At 45.9% G+C, this 12,815-nt stretch overlaps 1 protein-coding gene across 4 annotated transcripts in view; it reads left to right on the top strand.

Moving 5' to 3' along the window:
- Positions 1 to 12,815, top strand: part of FGF1 (fibroblast growth factor 1) — a 301,496-nt gene that overhangs the window by 26,243 nt on the left and 262,438 nt on the right. The window contains exon 1 of one of the 4 annotated variants that reach the window (XM_073620645.1): positions 7,126 to 7,294. The exons of 2 other annotated variants lie outside the window; for them this stretch is intronic. The gene's annotated coding sequence lies outside the window, so the exon portion shown is untranslated. Of the gene's footprint in view, positions 1 to 7,125; positions 7,295 to 12,815 lie in introns of those variants that run through there. One more of the 4 variants, XM_073620642.1, reaches the window with a different exon arrangement.

Consider the following 12,815-nt stretch of genomic DNA (forward strand, 5'->3'; position numbering starts at 1 on the left):
CTGAGCTGTAACGGTGGGGCTGTACTGGAGGGGGGAGCTGTATTGTAGGGCAGTGCTGGGGGAGAGAGCTGTGTCGGTTGGAGGGAATCTGTACTAGTGGTATCTTCTCCCTCCTGATAAACAAAATGATTTTGATCTCTATAACTTGAGATCCAAAGTCTCTGGTAAGAGGCGTGAGTTGATGTGGTCTTGCACGAGCACCCTGCCACTACGTTTTGCTCTTTTTGCACATTTAGTCACTGGTAAACCTATCATCTAAACAGGCTGTCATTCTTTGGATCCTGTGTATATGTATCACTTTGATGGGCTCACTCGAAAAATTGTCTTGCTTGTACATGTTTTAATGTTTTTGTTGTATTATTTGTGATTATGATAATTGAATGAGAAGCGCACCTGGCCACTTTCTAATATTTTGTTGTACTCTGTCCACTGAACTGTGCATTACACTCTCCTGACCCCTGCACTCTGTGTTATGCACGCCTAACCCCTGCACTCTGTGCATAACTCACTCCTGACCCCTTTACTCTGTAAGCTATGCGCTTTTGATCCCTGCTGTCTTTGTCTTATGCACTCCTGACCCCTCCTGTCAGGAGAATGGCCAAAGAAGAACTGTCAATACTGCCAATACTAGGCATGGCCACTTTTGGCGAACGAATGGCGAATTGGTGCACGCAGGTGCGCGGCGCCACACATTGGTGAATGCGCATGCGCAATAGATTGCGTATAACGTGACAGATGCTAACGCCTACTGGCCTATAAAAGACTGCTGCTATGCTCATCAGATTGCTGGATGATCTTCAGCCCCCCATGTTCCGGTGCCTCTGTGTGTTTGATCTTGGATTTCCTGCTATCAACCCATCTTGCCCTTGACCTGTCTGATTTTGTGCCTGACTTTGACCTCTGGCTTGTACTACTGACTCCGCTGCTGTTTTATCACCCGTGCATGACCTCGGCCTGCATTATGGACTCTTTTACTATATGCCAATCTGTGTATGACTCTGGCCTGTTCCTGTTTCTGCTACCTGCCTCCACTACTAACTTATCCACCATGCATGACCCCTGGCCTGGCTTCCATTACCGTCTCCTGTTTGCTCGGTGGCCAAGTACACCTGGAGCTTCTGAGGGACATCTACCCTACAGCACATGCTTCCTGTTCCAGCAGTCATGTGGTAGTCAGCTCCCCAGCTCATCATAAAACTACTGGCAACCTGTGCTGCTTTGGGCACTGCACCTCCTGTACCAACTTCAGGGGTGCTTTGCACTTAGCCACAAGGGGAGCCCTGTCAGCACTTCAGCCTCTGACCAGGTATGTGAGAGTATCATCCAGCAGTCTGATGAGCACAGCAGCAGTCTTTTATAGGCCCGTTTGCATTGGTGTCACGACACATTATGCCATACCATTGCGCATGCGCATTCACCGATTTGCGGTGCTGTGCACCTGCATGCGTCAATTTGCCATTTGTGCTCCAATGCGGACGGGAGTGTGCCAGATTTGCCATGCCTATTGGCAGTATTTCCAGTTCTTCTTGCCCATTCTCCTGACACCTGCTCTCTGTGTCATATGCACTCCTGACCCTTGTTATCTGTGTCTTAAGCACTCCTAAACCTTGCATTCTGTGAGATGAGCTCTCCTCTCTCCTGTGAGATATGCACTCCTTGCACCATACATTACTTACTCCTGACCCCTGTACTCTGTGCATTACTTGCTCTTGCCCCCTACACTCTATATTACACACTCCTGACCTCTGCTCCTTGAGCATTGAGCACTCCTGACTCTTATGCTCTTTTTCTTAAAAACTGCCAAACCTTACGCTCTGTACAAAATGCATTTAGGTGTTTAGAATTTCCAACTGTTTGACACAAAAAGAATTTGCCATGGGACACTGAGTGAGCTGCTTAAATGTTTCCTCTGAGTCCCCAAGGCTGAACCCCCCAAGGAGGAAATAAATATCTATGGCCCTAAACGCACAACAATGAACAATGGCAAAATATGCTGCAGAACCTAACTTATTTTTTCATGTGAGGAGCATTACAGTCTATTAATTTTCAGTAGGCTGCCTAATGCAATGTTCCCACAGGCATAATAACACAGGCATTGCAACACACTGTGCTTTGGATATGAATTAGCTCTTTGTGCCTGCAAGAACTAGGGGCAAGTGGAAACCCAGAAAACAAGGTGAAAACCTCATTTCATTCATCTTCTAGAGACCCCAAGTTTTAGTACCTAGATGACATACGCTCAGCATTATTTACACCTTTCTTAAACAGGAAAGAGGGGCACAGTTTAGAAAAAATTACTGTACATAGGCAAATAAATATATTGTTACAACCACCCCTGTTGTACAAATCATCATGAAATAATACACAATTCCCAAACACACAAACAGGCAGCATTAGAGAACAATCAGGTGTTCTGTGGTGCTCATGTGTTAACAAGAAGCATGCTGATGGGAAAAAATCACTCCAAAGCTCAGTCTTCTACTCCCTCTGAGTATGGAAATACCACATGTGAGACTTTTTCATACTCTTGCCACATAGAGAAGCCCAAAATCCAAGGAGCACCTTTAGACTATCTGAGGCATAAATTATGTATTTAATAATGATCAAGGACACTGTAACTGGTGTGGCGGTGATGAGTTACACTGTAGCTGGTGTGGCAGTGATTAGGGGACAATATGAGTGGTGTTGCGGTAATCATGGACACAGGGACTGGTGTGGCAGTGATCTTGGGACACTGGGACTGGTGTGGCAGTGATCAAGGACACTGGGACTAGTGTGGCAGTGATCAGGGACACTGTAAATGGTGTGGCAGTGAACATAGGGACAATCCGTATGATGTGGCATGAATAAGAACACTTGGACTGGTGAGGCAGTGATCAGGGACACTGTAACTGGTGTGGCATTGATTAGGGACACCTTAACTGGTGAGACAATGATCAAGGACACTGTAACTGTGCCTCTCAGCCAATGAGGAGGGAGAGACCCGGGAGAGCCGCTGCTCTCCTGCACATCCCTAGATCGAGATCAGGCTTAGGTATTGGGGGGGGGGGGGTTAAGGGGGGAGCTGCACACTGAAGGTTTTTTACCTGAATTCATAGAATGAATCACTTTAAGCTTCTGGGGGTGTTCTGTACACCAAATACAGAAGGCCTGCAGGTTGCCAACTACAATTAATTTTACAGAAATTTACAGCAGTGTAGACTGAAAATGAAAGTAAATTCAGGGTGATGTGCAGTGTTAGTTTTCCGCCACACATAGCGTTTTGCTTTTAGGCCAAGTTCAATTTTGGTCTTATCTGACCAGAACACCTTGTTCCACATTTGCTGTGTCCCCCACATGACTTCTCACAAACTGCAAAAAGGACTTCTTATGGCTTTCTTTCAACAATGGCTTTCTTCTTGCCACTTTTCCATAAAGGCCAGATTTGTGTAGTGCACGACTAATAGTTGTCCTGTGAACAGATTCTCCCACCTGAGCTGTGGATCTTTGCAGCTCCTCCAGAGTTACCATGGGCCTCTTGTCTGCTTCTCTGAATAATGCTCTCCTTTCCTGTTAGGTTAGGTTTCTTGTTAGGTTTGCAGTTGTGCCATACTCTTTCCATTTTCGGATGATCGATTGAACAGTACTTTGTGAGATGTCCAATGCTTAAGATATATTTTTATAACCTAACTCTGCTTTAAATTTCTCCACAATTTTATCCCTGACCTCTCTGGTGTGTTCCTTAGCCTTCATGATGCTGTTTGTTCACCAAGGTTCTCTAACAAACCTATGAGGGCTTCACAGAAAAGCTGTATTTATACTGAGATTAAATTACACAGAGGTGGACTTTATTTACTAATTAGGTGACTTCTGAAGGCAATTGGTTCCACTAGATTTTAGTTAAGGATATCAGAGTAAAGGGGGCTGAATACAAATGCATGACACACTTTTCACATATTTATTTGGAAAAAAAAAATGAAAATCATTTATCATTTTCCTTCCACTTCACAATTACATTATGTGTCACTTTGTGTTATGCCACATACACATGGTCGGAATTTCCCACAACAAATGTTCGATGTGAGCTTGTTGTCGGAAATTCCGGACGTGTGTAGGCTCCATCAGACATTTTCCGTTGGAATTTCCGACAAACAAAATTTGAGATCTGGATCTCAAATTTTCCGACAACAAAATCCATTGTTGGAAATTCCGATCGTGTGTACACAATTCTGACACACAAAATTCCATGCATGCTCGGAATCAAGCAGAAGAGCCGCACTGGCTATTCAATGTCATTTTTCTCGGCTCGTCGTACGTGTTGTACGTCATCGCGTTCTTGACTTTCTAAATTTCTGACAACATTTGTGTGACTGTGTGTATGCAAGACAAGTTTGAGCCAACGTCCGTCGGAAAAAAAACATGGATTTTGTTGTCAGAATGTGCGATCGTGTGTATGTGACATTAGTCTATCACATAAAATCCTAATAGAATACATTTACGTTTTTGGTTGTAACATGACAAAATGTGGAAAATTTCAAGGGGGTGTGAATACTTTTTCAAGGCACTGTGTATTCCTGAACAACCATAGAGTATATACACTTACTGGTCACTTTATTAGGTACACCTTGCTAGTACCTGGTTGGACCCCCTTTTGCCTTCAGAACTGCCTTAATTCTTTGTGGCATTGATTCAACAAGGTGTTGGAAACATTCCTCTGAGATTTTGCACCATACTGACATGATAGCATCACGCAGTTTGTCGGCTGCACATCCATGATGCAAATCTCCCGTTCCACCACATCTCAAAGGTGCTCTATTGGATTGAGAGCTGGTGACTGTGCAGGCCGTTGGAGTACAGGGAACTCATTGTCATTTACAAGAAACCAGTTTGGGATGATCTGAGCTTTGTGACATGGTGCATTATCCTGCTGGAAGTAACCATCAGATGATGGGCACACTGTAGTCATAAAGGGATGGACATAAAGGGATCTGCCAAAAAAATATGCCTGAACCGTTGATACAAGGCAGGATGGATCCATGCTTTCATGTTGTTTGTGCCAAATTCTGACCTATCATCTAAATGTTGCAGCTGGAATCGAGTCTTATCAGACCAGGCAATGTTTTTCCAGTCTTCTATTATCCAATTTTAGTGAGCCTGTGCAAATTGTAGCTCCAGTTTGCTGTTCTTAGCTGACAGGAGTGGCACCAGGTGTGGCCTTCTGCTGCTGTAGCCCATCTGTTTCAAGGGTCAATGTGTTGTGCGTTCAGAGATGGTAATCTGCATACTTTGATTGTAACGAGTGGTTATTTGAGTTTCTGTTAACCTTTCTATTATCTTGAACCTATCGTCTGCCCATTCTCTTACCTCTGACATCAACAAGGCATTTTCCGCCACACAGCGCACTTGATATTTTCTCTTTTTTTGAAACATTCTCTTTAAACCCTAGAGCAGTTGTGAGTGAAAATCCCAGTAGATAAGCAGTTTTTGAAATACTCAGACCAGCACCAGACTCAGTGTGGCACAAACAACCATGTCACGTTCAAAGTCATTTAAATCCCCTTTCTTCCCCATTCTGATGCTTGGTTTGAACTTTAGCAAGTCATCTTCACTACCTCTACATGCCTAAATGCATTGAGTTGCTGCCATGTGATTGGCTGATTAGCAACTTGTGTTACCAAGCAATAGAACAGGTGTACCTACTAAAGTGGCTGGTGCACCAAATACCTTTTAAACCCAGTTATTACCTTGTAATAACTAAACAGCAGCGACACCACCACTATGCTGCACATTACCTATGCAGAGAGCAGAGCTTAGGGAGTGACCTAGCTGGCTCCACCCACTACAGGCTGCCTGCAGAAAACCGCAGGAGGGTGCACAAGGAGAGAGAACAGCAGTGACAGGTCTTTCTATTAGTACTCTTTAACAATTGCGTTAAATTTTAAAGCAGCCTAAAAGCATATTAACGCACCTATAAGTGTTAATGAGCATTTAGGATGTGTTGTACAGGTGTTCATGTTGTGTCAGGCAACACTTCCCAAACGCCCTATGTGTTGTTTTTTTTACAAGGCAAAAATGGGAAATAATTACTTTTGACGCTTTGCAACCACACTGTAAACACCATGGGTGCGTTTACAGTGAGTTTAGGATGCGGTTGTTGTGTGTTTCTATAGAAGTGAATGGAGGCAGTTGCAAAGTATCACTGCAGGCAGCGTTATTTTTGCCTCACAGCAATGCTAACGCTGCAGTGTGAACACCCTATTTTAACAATTTTAAGTGGCATTGACAGGCGTTCAGGAAGCGTTATAAATGCGACCCAACCACCTATTTTCAAAGTCTGTGTGAAGGAGCCCTTGCAGGAAGCTCCTGCACAGAGGCAAGAAAAATTTTTGCACAGATCTGAAGGAAATACCCAGAAATTTGAGAAAGAACAAGAAAGAAAGAAATGTCTCTTCTATTTAGACATTTGCTCTTCCCACAGTTCAGCTTTAAAGTGATTGTAAAGTCTCGTTTTTTTTTCTCTAAAAATTACAAACATATCGTACTTACCTGCTCGGTGCAGTGGTTTTGCACAGGGAGTCCCAGATCCTGCTCTTCTCGGGTCTCTCTTCAGTGCTCCTGGCCTTTCCCTCCTGCTGAGTGCCCCCACAGCAAGCAGCTTGCTATGGGGCAATCTGACCTGAGTCACAGCTCTCTGCATCCATTCAGACATGGAGCTGCAGTTCGAACCCCACCCCCTCTCTCTCCTGATTGGTTAACTGACTTCAGTTGACAGCAGCAGGAGCCAATAGCTGCTCAGCCAATTAGAAGGAGAGTCCCGGATGGCCAAGGCACTCGTGGATATTGCTGGATAGAGATGGGGCTCAGGTAAGTATTATGGGGTGCTGGGCCGGCTTCTGCACACAGAAGGTTTTTATCCTAATGCATTCTATGAGATAAAAAAAAACTTCTGTCTTTACAACCACGTTGGGTCTCATTGGAAAAATCCTCAGTGTGGTCTGTATGAAAATAAAATTTGAATGCATTTTTCCTTTGCATATCGGCTTTAAGCAGTATAAGGAGTCATAACCCTTCATTCACTGAAAGATAAAGCCCACATAGAATTCGGAAGAAACATGTTTTATCACATTCCAGCAGCTTCCTAGCTGCTTCCTTGTATGTACAAGTTCTCATTGCATCCGTAGATCTCTTCATGGGAACACAAACCGGCCATAACCAGGATCTCCAGTACCTAAAATAAAACAGTTGTTATACCAAATGAAAATGGGAGCTCAGATGTAACAGCAAAAAGTCAAGATGACATGTGTTCCAGCTGCAGGTATTTTCTATACATTTCTAAAGAAAACATTTTATTTACATGTTAATTTATGTGATAACAGCTCTTGCTGTTGTTTTTTTTTAAATTTTACTCCTTTGTGCTTCCTCTTCATACTGTCCCCCAGCCGAATCCTTGACTACAGGTATCTGGGTGCCCTACCTCCTGCCTGTCAGCAACTATGGCGTCTCGCCAGAACTTTCCACTTTGTACATGCTTCCGTTTTTAGCTACAAGCTTACGTTTAGCTGCATCCAGAGCAGCACACACAAGCAGCTCAAGAAACACAGAAGCAAAGCCAAAGCTTGGTTGTTTGTCTCCTGTGCTACCTGTGTTCACATAAGATTGTTGTTCAAAACGGGAGCGCCCACAAACTGGAAACTCTAGATTTTGCTAAAGTATCTCTCATGTGTTCTAAAAGTGGTGAAGAATGTGCCAAATTCATATAGCTGTCTAGAACTTGCACTTCAGTTTGGCTCATGCTGTGCCACTTTTAGAATTTACACAAGACACTTTGGCAAAATCTGTCTACGTCAGTTTATTTTTGTGTGCCAAAAGAGAGTTAGTCTTAATTAGCTCCACTTTCATAAGATACGAACTGTCAGTATTTTACTTTGAATTTGTTGCATTGAATGTGACACAATTGCCTGACGAAGTGATCCTGCGTGGCTCCGAAACATTGCACTGCACTGTTTTGTGACGTGATCTTTCTTGAATAAAATAACTTTTGGACGAAATTGATAATCCTTGGTGTGCTGACGAATATCTACATACAATGGAAAAGTGGGGCATTTAGGAATTTTGTGTACAAGTCACTGTCAGAGTCAAAAGTGTTGCATATGCTTTATGAATTTGGGGCAATACGGTGCTACCAGAACTACCAGGTTCGCAGCAGTTGCACTTGCGACTGGGCCCTTGAGTTTCGCCACTGTAGGGGGTCCACCGCCGCCCGGGAGATAGTACATTGGTCATTCACGGCACAGTCCCCGTTGCTCCGCCCCAACCTCTCCGGCCATCCTCCCCGCCCGCTCCGCCCATCATCTCTGCCCACACTCACGGGCACAGTCCCCGCCTGCTTCACCCATCCTCTCCGCCCGCACTCACAGGTCCCACCCATCCTCTCTGCCAGCCCAAGCAAGACTTAACAAGGAGGGGGAACCAAGTGATCTGCAAGTGAGTGGCACTGATCCCATCCCTCAATATTAACACTGCTACTGATTCCCCCCCACACTACCATTACTGCCACTGATTTCCCCTCCCCACACTACTACCACTCTTGCCACAGATTCCCCCCCCCCCACACCACCACCACTACTGCTACTGATACCCCCCACCACCACTACTGCCACTGATTCCCCCCCACACCACCCCCACGGCCACTGCTGCCACTGATCCACTCCCACTCACCACCATGACCACTACTGCCACTGATCTCATCCCACAGCCACCATCCTTGCCACTGATGAAATGCGCCCCACAAAAGTCACTCATCCTATCCAATCCCAACTTCCACTACCACTCATCCCATCCCCCCAACCACCAACTTCGCCACTGATCCCATCCTCCCACCTCTGCTGCCACTCATAACTTCCAATGCCCCCCACCGCTGCCACTCATCCCATCCAATCCCCCCAACCACCACCCTTGCCACTGATCCCATTCCCCCCACCACCTCTGCCACTCATCCCATTCAATCCCCCCCACCACTGATCCCACCCCCCCAACTACCACCCTTGCCACTTATCCCATCTCCCCTCACCACTGCCACTCATCCCATCTCTCCCTCACCGCTGCCACTGATCTCAACCACCACTGCTGCCAATGATCCCACCCCCCACCGCTGCCACTCATCCCATCTCTCCCTCACCGCTGCCACTCATCCCATCTCCCCACCACTGCTACTGATCCTATCCCCACCCAACCACCACTGCTGCCACTGATCCCATCCCCCACCTTTTCTACAAGGAAAGAGAGAGATGCCATGTATCTCTCTTCTCTATTCACAGAGAGAGAAAACATTGGGGCAGGCTTCAAAGTGACTAATCACTGTGGTAGTCAACCAGAGGCTATCACAGTGATCAGGTGACCAGGAATCGTGAGTTACGGGTACCGATCATTAGTACAAAGGGAGATACGCAAATATACGGCCCCACAGAAACAAGCCTCTTCTAGTAGGGCCGCATATTTGTGTGAGGCTGGCGTCTACAATGGAGGTAAATGGAGTTTCCTAAGAAATTTTTGAATTTTCTGATGAAATGTCACCACTGGGGGCTGTATGGAGCACTTACCTTCTCATGCTTCCTCAAGAGATCACGGTGTGTCCGGAGAAGCAGGCTTCTTTTTCTCTCCAGCTAGCAGGCAGACCTCCGGTAAGTCTGGGGGGGGGGGGATTCCTCTTCTCCTGACACCCCCCACCTGGGCTGTACTCTCCCCCTCTTCTCGAGGTAAGAGCAATAGTAGAGAACGAAAACAAAAAAAAACGATCAGCACGCCGCTCCTACTCGCCGGCGGCTTCCAGGTCCCCTCCTCGCCATTCCTCTCTCACAGAACGATCCCGTAGGATCAGAGGTCCACACTCGCGCTAGAAAACTCTTTTTTAAAAAAAGAGGAGGGGGCCGAATGCAACGGAAGGGGGCGGGACTTAGTGCGGCATTGGCGTCCTCCAACGTCCGGCGTGGGAATGTGCTTTTTACAAGCTCCATTGTTGCTGCTGCAAGCTGATGGAAGGACACAAGAGCAAAGAGGGGCATGAAAGAGGTTTGTTGACACAGGCATTCCTTCCTGCCTGTAGCGGAGTCAGTCGATGAGCCCACTTCTAGTTTGGGTTCGCTAAAGCCTCCCCAAGCTATTCATGCTTTTCCTATCCATTCATTACTAAAAAAGCTTATGTTTTCTGAGTGGGAGCACCCAGATAAACAGTTTTTTCCTCTAAAAAAGTTTTCAACACTTTATCCTATGGAGAAAGAGTTTAAGGCCCCTTTCACACGAGGCTGACTCCGCTTCCCCGGAGTCCACCTCGGTCCGCCGGCTCAGCGGGAGATCTCTCCGTTGATCTCCGCTGAGCCGGCGGATGACAGGTCCCTCTCTGCTCACTGGAGCGGGGAGGGGCTTGTCGGGCACCGCTGCCGCCTATGGAGCAGCATGTCCGTTTTCATCAGATCTCACCCGTCAAAACTGACAGGCGGACCTGAACGGTCCGATCATGTGAAAAGGGCCTAATAAGAAATGGGGGATTCCAGCAAATGACGCTGCTATATCCTCTGTGAGTAAAAACTTGACTTGTCCGGTAGACAATGCTCAAATGCTGAAGGATCCAATGGATAAGAAGTTGGAATTCCTATTTAAAAAACAATATTTCTCTGGCAGGTTCAGTGGTTTAGCTTGCGCTGGCAGCAATCAGTGTATGTCAGTCCTTAACAGACCAGTTTAAACAGGTACTCGAGATTATTCCTGATCAGCAGGCCCAAGATTTGGCCGGGATATCAGAGGTGTTATGTTTTACAATAGACGCTATGAGAGATTCTATTCTCCAGGCCTCATGGCTTATGCTCGGGCTGGTGCATGTGCGTAGAGTTCTATGGTTGAAAAATTGGTCAGCTGAAGCGCCATGCAAAAAAGCTCTTGTCTAGTTTTCCATTTCACGGTGAACGGTTGTTTGGGGACGATCTGGCTAAATACATCCAAAGAATTTCTAATGAAAAAAGTTTCCTTTTAACAGTTAAGAAGAAATTTAAGCATTTTTCTTTTAAAACAAGCTTCTTCAGTGCCAGGAGCATCAGCCTCCAGGCAGTCACGACGGCCTCCACCGTCAAGTTCAAGAGGTAAACCTCTGGGTCAACCCCAGGGACAAAAGAGGCCCTGGGGGAGGAAACCCACAAAGCAAAATACTAAAGCCTCCTTATGAAGGGGTGCTCCCGCTCGCTCGAGTGGGGGGGGGGAGACTTCTGCAGTTCTCCCATCTCCTTGTTTTCTCAGATCAAACGTTCCCAGAGATCCAGAAAAAAAGAAGTCTCTCTTTCTGGCTTTGGACCATCTCTTGTCTCAAAAGGTGATATTGGTGATCCCCATCGAAGAGCGAGGGTTAGGGTTTTATTCAAACCTTTCCACGATACCAAAACCAAACGAGGATGTCAGACCCATTTTTGACTTCAAAGATCTAAACCGGTTTTTAAATATCCGCTCTTTTCGCATGGAGTCAATCCGATCAGTGGTCTCCATTCTACAAGATGGAGAACTGCTAGCGTCAATCGACATCAAGGATGCTTACCTCCATGTACCTATTTTTCCCGCTCACCAGAAATATCTACGCTTCAAGATAGAAAATCTTAATTTTCAGTTTGTAGCTCTGCCTTTCGGTCTAGCTACTGCACATCGAGTGTTTACAAAGGTCTTGGCTCCCCCTTTAGCCAGATTAAGGGCTCAGGGTATAACGATTCTAGCTTACTTAGACAATCTACTCTTGATAGATCAGTCGGTAGCCCGCTTAAACCAAGTTTAGTCACTACGGTCAGCTACCTGGAATACCTAGGTTGTATTCTCAACCTAGAGAAATCTTCCTTAAAACCATCAAGGAGATTGGAGTACTTGGGTCTGATCATAGATACAGCTCAGAAGAGGGTGTTTTTGCCCCATGCAAAGCTCATTTCCATAAGGGAACTGATTCAGGTGGTCAAAGCAAAGAAGAATCCTTCTATTCGACTTTGGATGGGATTGTTGGGAAAGATGGTGGCTTCATTCGAGGCTGTTCCTTATGCTCAGTTTCATTCGAGACTGCTGCAAAACAGTATCCTAACAACTTGGAACAAGAAGGTCCAAGCTCTAGACTTCCAAATGCGTTTATCCCCAAAAGTGCGTCAAAGCCTCAGTTGGTGGTTGATAACCAAGAATCTCCAAAAAGGAAAATCCTTTCTACCAGTTACCTGGAAAGTGGTAACAACAGATGCCAGCCTTCTGAATTGGGGAGCAGTCCTAGAAGAAGCGTCTGTCCAGGGAAGATGGTCCAAATCAGAAATGACTTTGTACATCAATATTCTAGAGATTTGGGCAGCTCGTCTGGCCCTGAAAGCCTGGACGCTCAGATTACTAAATTGTTCTGTCCGGATACAATCCGACAATGCCACAGCAGTGGCCTATATCAATCACCAAGGGGGTACGAGAAGTTGTGCGGCCCAGAGAGAGGTGAATCATATCCTATCCTGGGCAGAAGACAACATTCCTTGCCTATTGGCAGTCTTCATTCCAGGAATAGAGAATTGGCAGGCGGACTACTTGAGTCGCTAACAGTTGTTAGCGGGAGAATGGTCTCTTCAACCCGACATCTTTCTATCAATATGTCAAAGATGGGGAATTCTGGACGTGGATCTGTTTGCGTCCAGGTTCAACAAAAAGATCAACAACTTTGTGCCAAGGACAAAGGATCCGCTGGCATGCGGAACAGCTGCCTTGGTTTTTCCGTGGGATCAGTCTTCACTGATTTATGTATTCCCTCCTGTTCTGTTGCTTCCGCGACTTCTTCGCAGGATCAA

The sequence above is a fragment of the Aquarana catesbeiana genome, linkage group LG03, assembly GCF_042186555.1.
Source record: "Aquarana catesbeiana isolate 2022-GZ linkage group LG03, ASM4218655v1, whole genome shotgun sequence".
In the NCBI taxonomy this organism is placed as follows: domain Eukaryota; kingdom Metazoa; phylum Chordata; class Amphibia; order Anura; family Ranidae; genus Aquarana; species Aquarana catesbeiana.